This window comes from Miniopterus natalensis, chromosome 9 (genome assembly GCF_054644295.1).
Source record: "Miniopterus natalensis isolate mMinNat1 chromosome 9, mMinNat1.hap1, whole genome shotgun sequence".
NCBI lineage: Eukaryota > Metazoa > Chordata > Mammalia > Chiroptera > Miniopteridae > Miniopterus > Miniopterus natalensis.
In genome coordinates, this window is record NC_142089.1 from 62,651,773 (window position 1) to 62,663,746 (window position 11,974).

Consider the following 11,974-nt stretch of genomic DNA (forward strand, 5'->3'; position numbering starts at 1 on the left):
GGGTCTGGCCGGGGCCTGTGCAGGAGACCCGGCCGAAGGGCCGCTGCGAGACTCTCCCAGCGCACAGCTAAGGCTGGTCCCCGGGGCTGGCGCAGAGCCCCAGCCCTCAGTTAGAACATGGTTTCAAGGAGAAGCCAGGCTCACTGACCTAAATCAATCCCAGCCCTCCCTGGATGGCGGGGGACAGCTGTCGACTTAGCAGCGACACAACCAGCCATCGAGTGAAGAATCGCTGGGACGGCAGCCTGGGTGCAGGAGGAGCCTGGGAGAAGGGCAGTGTCATGTCGGCCATCCGAGGGCTTCTTCTCGTTTTCCTAAATAATCGTGCTCGCTAAGTATACAGTTGCCTGGATTAGTCTGCCTTCCATGCAGGCTTCGTCTGCTCTGGCTGCAAATCAGGGTGCCAGGCGAGCGAGCCTGCTTTAGGACCGGCTCCTTGCTGCGCCACTAGGATGGGTCACGCTGACAACAAAGAAGGAAGCAGGCAGCTCCACTTCTCTCGTGATGTTGGCGGAACCTAACTCTTCTTCGCAGTGTGTGTGTGTGTGTGGGTGTGTGTGTTAATTCATCTGATCGAACAGCCTCACAGATATCATCATGGATGTGGTTTTAATGATTTGGAAAAACAGCCAGCCTGTGGAGACAGCGATTCGAGGCTGCAGCACACTTAGGTTATTGCCAATCCGAGATACTTTGGTTTGTGAAGCCGAGCCCTAAGGGAGGAGCTGGGTAACTGAGGAGGAGATCCTAGATAAAGAAATAAAAACGACAAGCGTAATGGAGGCTCTCTGAAGGGACTGTCAGAGCATCCGTTCATGGATGGCAATTTCGCCAGGCTGAGACTGAATAATTCATAGATTGAAATTACCCTGCTTTCACCTTTCCATTCAAACCGGCATGATCTGAATCTCTAATAAATTTTCAGGATAAAGTAAAATGCCAATTTGAATCTGAAGAGCTTTGAAAGCCAGATGCTGCCTCCCTGAATCTTTTGGTATCTTTCACAATTATCCTGTGAGAGCTGCACTTCATCACGAAGCACCATCACCAGGGAAAATGACTGTGATTACAATAGCAACAATAGAATACCATCAGATGATCTCCAATGTACCTAATTTGCTAAGACTGACTGTGTGGGCTTAGTGCCCATTGTCTGCCAGCGTGCCTGGCACCGTGGATCTACCTCTCACCGGAACAGCAGCGTGGCGGTGTGCGTGAGACCTTCCCTCGGAAAGCCCAGCGAAGAGCATCCTCCGGGGTTACAGTGTCTCTTTCGTTTGGTTTGCATTTTCGCCTACTCATTTTTTTCCCAAAGCCTGTACCCCAATGTCTGTTTGCGGACCTGGTGAGCCTGTCTTGGACTGGGGTTGACTCATTTATAATGGGAGAGCATCGTCTTGTTAATTTATACACCCTCTTTATTTTAATGTATACAAGCATGTGTTTACCAGAAGGGAGGAAAGATTCTGTGCTGGGAGAGTAGTTTTAAAATGCAGCCAAGAAGAAGGTTGTTATGTCTTTGTCTCCCTTTTGAAACCCCTGTGTGCTTTCAGGTTAGAGACCCTCTCAGGGAATTATAGCCCTGGTGTGATGTGTTAAAAACTTCTCCAACTGAGACGCAGCTCGAGAGTCACATCGGGCGAGGGCTCTCGTGCAGCCTTTATTGAAAGCATGTATGTTCGCCCGAGTCATTACATGACGCTTGGGTACAGCTTCGGTTGTTTGTGTCTGCCTGCGCTGCAGCAGAGGTCTAACCTCAAGAGAACTTTTTCTCTGACAGGCTGCAGGGTTCACGTCGGGGAGTTCTGCCACCCCGAGAGAGTGGCACGGCTCGGAAAGCCTCCCTGGGAACAGACGGGAACGTCTCATAGGCACAGTGACTTCTGCAGTCACTCTCTGTCGCATGGAGACAGTGTGTGGGTCCCCACTCGTCGAGTGATTGAAGTTTGATTCTCTAAGGTAGGATTTCTGAGAGATGGCGATCGCTGGGGAGGAGGTAGGTGTGAAACACACCTGTGTCCTTCTGAGAGGTTTTTGCTTGTGACCCGGAGCTCTGACAGGCTCCTTCACCTGCGCTCTGGCTTTGCCCCCTCCTGCATCCCCACAGACGCCTTTGTCAGAGGAGGTGAGTTGTGTTTCTAGTCATGGGTATAACTGATTGTGGTCTTGTTTCGGGGGGTGTGTGCTTTTTGTGCTGTACTTTCTTTCTACCTACTTTTTATTCTCACTACTCCCAGGAAAACTAACAACTTTTTTCCCCCTGTTTTCTTCCTTTCTTTCTAAATACAAATGAAAATGTGTTATTTTGAAAAGCGATTTAACTATAGTTTTTGTTCTCTTTATCTAAATTCAAGGTTTTAATGTTTTTCAAAGGAAAGGGGAAAACAGTTTTACTTAGTAGTTTGTTTAAAAATAGTAAGCAGTTTACTAAATATCAATAATGTTACCGTGTTGTTTTCTTTAGATAGCTCACGTTTCTAATATTGAAACTATTATTCTTATCTTTCTAGAAAGAGGCTTGGCTGTTAGTGACAAAGGGCTTTTCACAAGCCCACACTGCCTGAGTGCCAAAATGTTTTCTTTTTTATTAAAAACACACACACACATAAAAAAACCATAGCCTGGATATTCTGCAAAGGGTTTTTATAATTTCTGGCATTTTAAATCTCTTCAGTAGTTAAAGTTTGAGCAGAGTAATTAATAATCACTGAGTGAGCAAGTTGGTTTACGTGTCTGATATTTAAGTGATATAGGCATTCTAAAATTATCTAAGAATAATTAGAAATCCAGGTGTTTGTTACTTTTTGGGGACTCAGAAACTAACTGCATTCACTTGATAAGCATGGCAGATTTGAAGCTGATAGTTTTTATGACTCAAGCATTTATATTCAAAGAGTTTGTTTCATTTCTTTAGAATGTAAGTGCCATTAACACTATCATGTATTAGTACTTGCTGGCACTGAAATTCACTTGTTTTACCATAAAAAAAGAAGAAGAAAAATTCATCATCCAGAGCTGCTAACTTAAAAGTCCTGAACTCCAATAGTTCCCTGAAACTTAAGTATTCTTTTCAAACTCTATTTTAAGTAATTGAATGTAAATGAACATAATATTTAAAAATAAGTTCATTAGACAATTTTAATCTATTATTAACAACTCTTTCTACTAGTTATGGACATATCTTACTTATAATGCTCTAGACAAGCATAACATAGGTGCAAAAGTCTACAGGAATAGCTACAATTGCAGGTAATTTTGAAAAATAACCAACTGTGAAAGTATACTATTAGGGGTCAGTTTGGGTGGCTCTCAGACATTCATGGCTTAACAGTTTTCTGTAGCTCATTATGTTTTGTTTGAGGTTTTTGTGTGTGTGGAGGGGTATGAAAGAGATAAGTAAAAATGATCTCCTCCTTCCTTATTCCAAACTCCCAATCACTGCAGAGCAGCTGTAGCTACAAGATGGTTTAAAATTTAAAATTTAAACTCTACAACCACACTCATAGAATCCACAAGAATGCCTCGTGCTTTAAGTTAGAATGTGCAAATTTTGTCACTTAATAATTGCAATCTTTTCTGGACATTAGTGTATTTTAGATGTCATCTCGTTAGTAAGGTCCAGCTTAGAGAAAAAAGCTCTTCAGAGACAATATATGTATCTGTTAATCTCTACTTAATATTTGTTAACTAGTTAACAAATACTGTGGTGAATAGATGCATTTCACATAGTCAAATGGAACATTCATAGTTGATATGGGATTTCTCTGATTAACATATATTACAAGAGCAATGGCATATAGTATATTTCCCCCTGAGTTTTAAGTATGTAGTAGCAAGACCTGCCTTTATGAAGTACCAATGTGTGTGCTATACTATACTAGACTGCCAGAGAGAAAAAGGCAAGTGAGACAAAAGAAACAGGTAAAGATAAGAGAGAGAGTTCCCATTATTCAGGGAGCTTTTTTTTTTTTTTTTTTTTTTTTTAAATATATCTTTATTGATTTCAGAGAGAGGAAAGGAGAAGGAGAGAGAGAGACAGAAACATCAATGATGAGAGTCACTGATTGAGCCCATGACCTGGGCATGTGCCCTGACCGGGAATCGAACCCCCATCGGCTGGATCCTAGGTCGACGCTCAACCGCTGAGCCACACCCGGCCGGGCAGTGAGCTTTTTTTTAATGGCATGATCAAAAAAGGTAGAAAATCTTGTGTCTGTGTACTGTCTTTTTAAAGAGTGGCTTCTCTCTAGTAAGAGACTCTTTCCAACAGTTTATAAAAATTTACAAACATACAGAAAAACTGAAAAGTTGCCAGCAACCATATAACCACCACCTCGACCCTATAAATAACATTTTACTATCCCTGCTTGATCATGTATACTATAACCAACTATCCACCCCTCTGTGCCTCCATTAAAATGTCTTACTATTTTGATGTATTTCGCAGTATTGTAGATATTAGTACACTTTAGTACAAGTCATTCTACAACATTACCCCTCAGGCTATGCCTGCTGAAGTGTTTAACTAGAATTCAGTATTTGTTTACAGTGCTTTCCTTTAAGCAAAGTTTATGTATCATAAAGACAGAATTTTGAAAAACAAATACTGTTATTCCTTATGAGGCATTCACTATTTCTTTAAGATGAGTTGCTGCATGCAAACTCTCATGATCCTATGTTTTAACTTGAAAGGTCCAAATTCCATGTTTACGGTGGAGGGATATGGGCCCTCCCTGGTCTCACTGCCATCGCTCAGGTAAGCCTTCACCCACAGAGCAGGGGACCACTGGCAACTAAGCATCGGTACTGGGATGGAAGAGGTGTCAGGGCATACATAATTAATTCCCAAGGTCCCTTCCCATTCTTAGAACTGGCTGTACTTTCTTCTACTACTTTGTCCAATCAGCCTTCTGTTTTCTACTTCCACCAGACTCCTAATTTTTTTCTCCAGAAAAAGAGAACAAATCTCTTCATTTTTAAAGTCATCCTATAACATTCAATTTCAGGGAAATGGTTATGGGAAGCAAAGGTGGGGATTTAAAGAATCACAAGAACTCTTAAAGGACTTAGTTTTTCTTGGTCTTAATAAAAATATAAATGAGTTAAGGATTGTCCTCTCAGCGCCTCTTCATGAATTCATCTCTTGGATCTAGTCTTGTGGGTGCAATTTATCCATTCTTCTCTTAACTGAACCCTAAGTGAAATTCCTCTGAGATTTTTATTGGTATAGCTCTTAGGAATAAGGACATTCCCCATGCTTCCAAAATCTGCTAAGTTTTGTAGACTGCAGCATCCAGTCACCAATTCTGGCCCATTGCACTTCCACCCCGTAGCTGCACAAAGCCTTCCTTTTAAGTTATACCCCTGGCCCTGACCCTGGGGTAAGGAAATTCTCAAAGCTTTCTTTCCCCGGGCTTTGGTCCAAGTGCATATGGCACTGCTTTCTAGGTGACTTCTCCCTCAGGCCATCTGCCTCTATTCAGTTCAGGGTGCTTAAAGCTTTCATTAGATATTAGATAAAGATATCATTATATACTTATGGCTGGGTCTATCTTGCTGGAATTCCACCAGTTTGCCTATTTTTATAAAGCACTAATTGGTTATAACAGATCGGTTAAGAGTTTAGGCTCTGTAAGATTTGCCATTTAACTAGTGCCTTATTCTAGGCCAAGTTACTGAACCATTCGAAGTTTTACTTCTTCAAGGATTGCTGTATTAAATTACATTGATATATTATATAATATGTAAACTGTATATAAATAAAATATGTCATATAATACATATAATTTTATGACATTTTATTCAACATAATGTATTTAGCAAAGTGCTGGGCACCTACTTGGCACTCTCTATGTGAGTGTCATCACTATCATCTGCATCATATCAACAGAAGGTGCCATCGCCATAGAACTCAGCTGGCCCTCCATCAGTTGGTGCCATCTGATAGATCCTAGCAGACTGCCCTCTCTTCCTGTGTCCAAATTTGCTTATCTTGATGGTCCTCCCGTTAAAGTCCTCTCTTTTGTTCAGGTCTAAGAATGCCCTCAGGCTTTCAGCTCAGAGTGGAACAGAAACAACCAGGAGAACTCAGTGAATAGTTAAGCTCTTCTATGTGCTTGCCCCACATTTTCCTCATGTCCCCGTGAGACCACCCTCATTCTTTCAGAATTCTGTATTACAAAATTAATAGTGGAATATGTACAAGCATAAGTTTAATTTAATTTTAACAAAAGGGGAGAAAAGGGGGTTTTCCCTTTAGGAGGGCCAAAGAGTAGCTTGGTGGAAGGTTAATTTCTACCATATTACCTTCTAACCCTTTCTATCCCATAAAACATAGCAGGTGGCTGAGGATCTACCAGAGAAATACAGTTTTCAGCAAGAGAGGCCTCTATCCTGGGCCCCCCTTTAAGAGCTGTATTTCACAGAGCCCTGCTCTGCCCCTCTGTCATTCCTTGTTACAGCCCTCCCCCTGGGACAAGAAGTCAATGGGTCGAGGGGACACGTCCACCCAGGGCCTGTGCTTCGTCCGGTTCCTGGAACGTGCTCCAGGCATCCCAGCCCTGGAGCCCTGTACGCCCCACACGCATCCCCGCACCTCCGGGGCCCGCACTGCCGGGGTGAGCGCTGTGCCGGTGAGTGCGCTCCTAGGCCTGAGAGGTGAACAGAGGAGGCTGCTGGGGAGCCGCGCCGGGTGGGTCTGAGCACCCACATGTGTAGGAGAAGCTCTCCTAATGCAAGGAAGGGCGGGGGGTGGGCAGAGGAGGGAGTCAGGCCAGAGGCAACTGTCCAAACTGCCGCCATATTCGGAGATGGAGCTCCAGAGCAGGGGAGAGGCCTAAGTTCAATTCTGGCCCCAGGAAGGTGTATTTGTCAAGGTAAGAGAGTAGGATTTATTTTATTTAGCACCAGGTTGGCTTGATTTGTACCTTTTAAATATTTAGAAATATGATATGGTGGCCTCCCTGTGTACTCTTTAAAACATTTTTTAAAAAAATCCTCACCTGAGATGTTTTTATGGATTTGAGAGAAAGAAGAAGGGAGAGAGAGAGAGAGAAAAATCGATGTGAGAGAGAAACGTTGGTCAGTTGCCTCCCATGTACATGCTCTGACCAGAGATCGAACCCCTGACCTAGGTATATGCTCTGACCGAGAATTAACCTGCAACGTTTTTGGTGTATGGGACAACGCTCCAACCAACCGAGCCACCCATCCAGGGCCATTTGAACTCTTGCCCAGGCCTTGCAAAGACTGGGTAGGGCCTGCAGCTGAGCTGGTTTTTGAAGGTCTCCGTTATCCAAAAACCTGATTGGTTGGTCATTGTTGTATCAGTGGGCAAGTAAATGTTTTCCAAAGGGAAGAAGGCTGCTTAGTCACTAAAATCTAGGAAGCCCATTCTCTAGTTGAAATTTTTAATCCAAAATTTTTCTTAAAGTTAGTAAATTCTAAAATTTGAAATTTGTATTTTATATATTCATATAGAATATTCTATATGTAAAAAAGTGAAATTAGTTCTCTCTCTTTCTCTCTCTCTCTCTCCCTCTCTCTACCTGCATGTTAAAGCGGTAAACTGTTTTTTGTACTTAACCTAGCCAGAAAGCCAGCAGCTAGCTGGATTAGGTAGGCTACAATACGGTGAGGATTGCCACACTGAAGGATATGGATCCAAAGGCACCATTTTATTGAACTACCTAAAGACACAATTTCTTTTTCACTGCACTGAATTCAGTATTTAGTACTGAATAGGTGAGTGTAAAACAGAGAAGTTAAAAAAACTGATAACCAGTGGAAGGAGAGTCATTGTTTCATAAAATAAATTCTGGAATAAATATGATAATTTTCTCAATTGGATTACCAAAAGAAAATTCAAGGGACGAAAGAGACTCAGGAAGTATGGTGAGGGAATGTGCCTGGGGCTATGCAGGTATTTGCACACAAGAAATGACAGGCATGTTAATGTTATTTAGTCCAGCATAAAAAAGCGCCGGGAGAATACAGCAAAGTCTGGGATTTGAATCCTGATTTTGTTGCTCACTGTATGTGATCTCTGATGAGTTTTTAACCCCTCTTTGTGTCTCAGTTTTTTCATACATAAAGCAGGGATAATCCTGCCCTCCTCATAGGGGAGGAATGAGAATTAATTTAGTTAGTGTTTGCAAAACACTAAGGAGAGTGGCTGGTGTGTAGTAGGTGCTGTAGAAGCATTTGTTAAATATCAGACTAAAAATGAAAGAAGAAATTAAAGTCCAGAAACTTGGTTGAGTTGTGCCCAATCAAGCAGTGAATTAATAAAAGATCCACCATCCAACACAGATATTAAAATATCAGGACTATTTCTGAAAGTTGCACATTGCTTAAGAGTTGATTTTAAGCAAAATAAAATACATTATTTGTCTCATTATATCTCTAAAGAAGACGCAAAAAGAACTTAAAAAAAATTACTACAGTACAGTTGTCCTGATAAATGTTTAAGGTTTTGCCCTTCCCCTTCTGTGTTTTATATTTTGCTTTTCACATTGTTACTCCTTTTTAAAGTTAACTTCTCATTCCCAGACATAAGTCTGTCAAGATAGGTCACTACTTCACTTGAGCAAGTTCACTACTCCAGCAAAAGGGCCACCCCCACCCCCACCACACACCATCATTGCACTGTGCACTGTCATTACAAAGTAATGCAAATAAATGAAAGAAGCTGGGAAAATGCACAGAAGCATAAAAAGAAAAATAAACCTCAGTCATAATTCCACTACTCTTGAGACAAGCACTGGCTGTCAATGATATAATCGTGTGTGTGTGTGTGTTTAAGTAAATTCTAAAGAGTGGACTTAAATTGCAACCTACTTTTTAAAAAATGAGTATATCAAGAGTATGCTTCCAAATCACTGAAAGAGTTTTTAAAAACAGAGCCCTTTAATTGCTGTATATTATTTCAATATATAACCCCATTAGTGGGACATTTAAGCTTTTCCAGATTTTCACTATTATAGGTGTAATTGAATGACATTAAAAATTTAATGTGGCAGAATACATTGAGAATAAACTGGGCTTGTTTTCTAGGCCATAGGTTCATTATAAAATAACAGGTCTTTCTTGTCTTCTCTTCCCAAGGACCAGGATGGGGCTCTGAGTCCTGGCCATCTGGACTTCCCTTGGCCCCAGGGGCAAGCCAACAGGCCCTTGTCTTCAAAAGTGTGTGCTCAGGGAGGTGAGTCGATTGGGAGTTCTAGATAGGGAAGGGTTAGAGGCTTTGAACTTCTAGAATCAGGAGGAAAAAGGGCCAGTCTCAAAGCAGAAAGATGGGATATTCCCATACTGGGAATGAGGTGGGGATCTTTCAGGATGGAAGAAACCCTCAGGAGGTGGGGGTGGCAGGAAGCTGGTGGAGGCTTCCCAGCGGTGGCAGAACTTAGAATGGGAGAATGTGGGATGCCTTGGGGCTATTTTGCATTGCAGTGAGTGAGTTTGGTCCAGAAGGTTTGATATCACCAGTAGAAGTGCTAACCTTTATAAATACGTGTCAAGTCTAGAGAGCAAAACTCCTAAGAACTACTCTTTCTAAATCCTTATACTGCTTAAGCCCAAGGGTTCCCCACAATCCTGCAATCCCAAGGAATTGAAGAGGAAAACTAGAACTCAGAAAAATGATTGCACTTCCCACCAACCCTAGCTGGTGGTAATAAACCAGACTTAATTTGTGTAGAAAGAGTACATGGTGCCCAAGCGTCAGGTGGACTTCACTACTCTTGTATGCTTGAGTATGTGCTTAGGATAAAGCCTTAGAAATGAAATCACTAAGAACAGAGTCCAAATAGTTTAAGACCTTTTGTTTTCTGTATTTTTCAAGTCCACTGATTCTTCTATTTATTATCCCTCACAAAAGATTGTTAGGGAAAAACAGGAAAAGCAAAATTAGCCAAGCTAATTGATCATTAAGTATAATCCATCATTAAGTATAAATTTTCATTTATAATCTACCCATCCCAGAAGACTTCAATTACTGGATTACTTTATTAATAAACCCAAGAGATAGTTAATCATTATGTAAGCAAATAACATACATTTCCACATGAGAAATTGACATATACTTTATCAGTTACGCAGACTGGCAAGAAATTATCTAAAAAATGGGAAACAGATAGGCACTAGAATAAGTAGAAGTTGACTTGAACCTGCCCCTCAAAACCGGCTGAAAATCTCTTAAGTGGCTTCTCAGTCATTTTAGGGCAAAACTCAACTCCTTGGCAAACTCCCTAGTTGTGTAATCTTGGGCAAGTTACTTCTTAGAGCTTCAATTTCCTCTTCCATAAGCAATGAGTAATTATAATAGGATTGACTTCAAGGGTTGTTGGGAGAATTAAGAATTAATACATCTGATATGCTAGAAAAGTGCCTGGCATCTCGTGAGCACTGTATAGATATCACTATGAGTGGGTAATATGCCACCCAAGGCGAGCCTCCCTCTGACCCTCCTGTGTCAGCTCCCCAGCTTCCTTCACAGTAGGCCCCAGAACCCACTTAAATCCCAGTCCCAGGCCAGCCTGTGGGACAATTAATGGAAGCATGGGTTAGCATTCCTACAACTTAAAGGTTTCTGAAATCAAATTTTGAAAATGAATGGTTTGGGGAGGAAAGCACTAAGTGAACTTCCATACCAAGTTAACAAAAGCAGAGTTCCCTTTTAATTCTAGTCCCATCAGCATTAGCTGTTTTGGCAGAGTGATTTTAAATGATCATGAACTGTAGTCTCAAAAAAGATCGTATTCATTTGCAATCATGGGCCTTTACATTAAGGCTAGTTGATAGCAGGAAGGCAGCAAGATACTGGGTAAAAAGTGTGGGATATGGAGCGAAAAAGACCTGGCTTTCAACCCATCTTTGCCATGGATAGTTCATGTGACCTTGAGAAGTTGTTTATTTCCCTGGGCCTTAGTTTCTTAATTTTTACAATGTACATAATAACAACTACTTTGTAATGTTGTGAGAGTTCGCAGCAGCATGTACCTCCAACACTTAGAACACCAGCTCGTAAGCAGGTGCTCAATAAAAATCTGTTGAGTGGATGAAGTGAATTTGAGATAACTTATGGTTGACCTCCCATAGAGCCTGGTGCACCATGGAAACAAGAGCTTTCAGCTATCAAAACTCTACAAAGCACTAGAAGCAAATAAGTTTCCCTAAACTAATCTAGTAATGGAATAAAAATAAATGTGTCTGAAAGAAAGAGATTGTTTGTTTGCTTATTGTGAAACCAATCCCAATTCTCACTGCGGTCATTTAAAAGACCAGAGGGGGAGAAAGTATCTTTTAGATAATCTTTAAACGTGGTTAAGAAAAGGGACTTTACCCTAATCTTCCTCATGCTTTCTGGCTGACAAGTTTAGGCTAGCTGGAATCTCTGGTGAGTATGTGAAGTTCAGGCCACTGGTACATCAAAATTGCATCACATTTGCAAATCTTGTGTAAATTCACAATGGTCCATTGTCTTCTCTGCCCCAGGGCACGGAGGATTGTCTGGAAAAGGTTAGTTGTTGCCATTAGGGAACCTCGTGCAGCCAAGACTACAGTGCAATGTGAAGCAGAAATAAACCCTGGGCTCTCCGCACGTTTGCCAAGCAGTTCACAAATGTGTTTATTTAAGAGGTAAGCATAACACATAATCTTGTATAATATTATGTCTAGGAAAGTTCTGTGGCTCTGCTGTGAAATACCCACACCGTATTTGAGTAATTGCTTTATATTCACCTAATAGGGTCTTAGATCAATTTTTAGCTTTATCCAAATGCATTTTGGTAAACTAAACAAATCTTGATTTCTTGATCTTTTACTTATACCCCATTTATCCAGGTCTTTCTCTCTCTTTTTTCTTGATATACCTGAAACTAGTTTTGAATTAAGAGGAACAGCATCACCCTTAGAACTTCTAAATGCAATGTTCGATTGGGCCTTCTCCGGGGAAGCGAATGGAGGGCGAGAAGGA

At 41.3% G+C, this 11,974-nt stretch overlaps 1 long non-coding RNA gene across 3 annotated transcripts; it reads left to right on the forward strand.

Moving 5' to 3' along the window:
- The first annotated feature begins 1,732 nt into the window (after positions 1 to 1,732).
- On the forward strand, positions 1,733 to 11,613 carry LOC107533697 (uncharacterized). Of its 3 annotated transcripts, none has more exons than XR_001602883.1 (3): positions 1,733 to 1,959; positions 9,106 to 9,202; positions 11,494 to 11,613. It is a non-coding gene; the product is annotated as an uncharacterized LOC107533697 (long non-coding RNA). The 3 variants fall into 3 exon arrangements; XR_001602884.2 differs by lacking the exon at positions 1,733 to 1,959 and adding an exon at positions 1,981 to 2,125; XR_001602885.2 differs by lacking the exon at positions 1,733 to 1,959 and adding an exon at positions 6,551 to 6,632.
- Positions 11,614 to 11,974: the final 361 nt, after the last annotated feature.